Consider the following 1,299-nt stretch of genomic DNA (forward strand, 5'->3'; position numbering starts at 1 on the left):
CCCGTGATGGATGGCCTGTCAGAGGCTGGCGACGCTGATTTGCTGTGATGAATTTGCTTGAGCTGCTGGAAAGCGAGGAATCGCACTCTTGCTGTGGTATCATGGGATCACCTTTCTCCGTCCCTCCGTTCAGTGTCCACATGTAAATCCTTTAGGCAACTCTCTGTACCTCTCTTCTGGTGGGGTGGGGGGTTGGTGGCCGAGGGGGAGCCCTCTTCCAGCAGCCCCCAGAACAAATGCCTTCTGTGGCCTCAACCGCCTTCACCGTTCCAATTAAAGGAGAGACTTTAAACTTTTTTTCCTAAATGCTACCTTGTTAGTCGTATTGGGACGCCGTAGTGCTGGGGTGACATGATTGTGACCTCCGGTTAGTGACGGAGCCTATGAAATTTGTCATAGCCCTTTGGTATTCCTTACGACGACAGGTCCTCCATAAACGTAGGCCATGATTATTTCTTAACAGCCAAATGTAAAATTTCCACTACTTAACATTGTTGCCGTAAAGATATTAGCTGGGCCTTTTCCCTCTATAATGCAATTGTAAGTCTAATTAAAAATAATTGGTCGACATGGAGGAGAAACTATACCTAAAACAATTGGTAAGCAAAACATTAAGACAGCTGAGACTCTGCTAGTTAAAAGTTTACTTTAGTTGAAAAAAACCAATCAGCCAATTCTGTCCTGGTGGGTAAACATTCTAATGAGTGTGAGATTCAAACAAACCTATAATTAATCCTGAATACAATGGTTGATAAGGGTGAGAAACTTGGAGAGTTAGCTTACACATCCCTACCTGAGCTTTCCGTCAAAAAATCTGTTCTCTGGCTTTGCGAATGCTATTTTAACATGATTTCCACCGAATACATCAAATGCGTCAACCACTCGGCCCCTTGTTGGGAGAAAAAAAAGCGTTTCGGCTTGAAAAAACACTTGTGTTGTCGCTGTTGTTGTAGGCTCTTGGATTAACAAAGCTTAGTAAAAAAAAATAAATAATTTTTTTTTTTTTTTAAAGAAAGGAGGAAAAAAGGGGGAAAAAAACATGAGCTGGAGATGGTGGCGAGCTTTACAAATTGGCGCAGCCTTATCAACAGCATTTCATGCTTTTCTGGAATCCTTTCAAGGAGAATATTCTTTGTGAGAGACGGTTTAAGCTTTTTATTATTTAAAGCTACATTCGAGAGTTCACGAAATTTGCCTTTTGGTTTCCCAGGCTCTCGGAGCTTCGACGCAGCTGCTTCCTTCTCGCGAAGGGATCTTCTCGCTGGCGTGACTGTGGAGGTCAGCGCTGCACCCCCCCAC

The sequence above is a fragment of the Pteropus alecto genome, unplaced genomic scaffold, assembly GCF_000325575.1.
Source record: "Pteropus alecto unplaced genomic scaffold, ASM32557v1 scaffold11, whole genome shotgun sequence".
NCBI classification, from domain to species: Eukaryota; Metazoa; Chordata; class Mammalia; order Chiroptera; family Pteropodidae; genus Pteropus; species Pteropus alecto.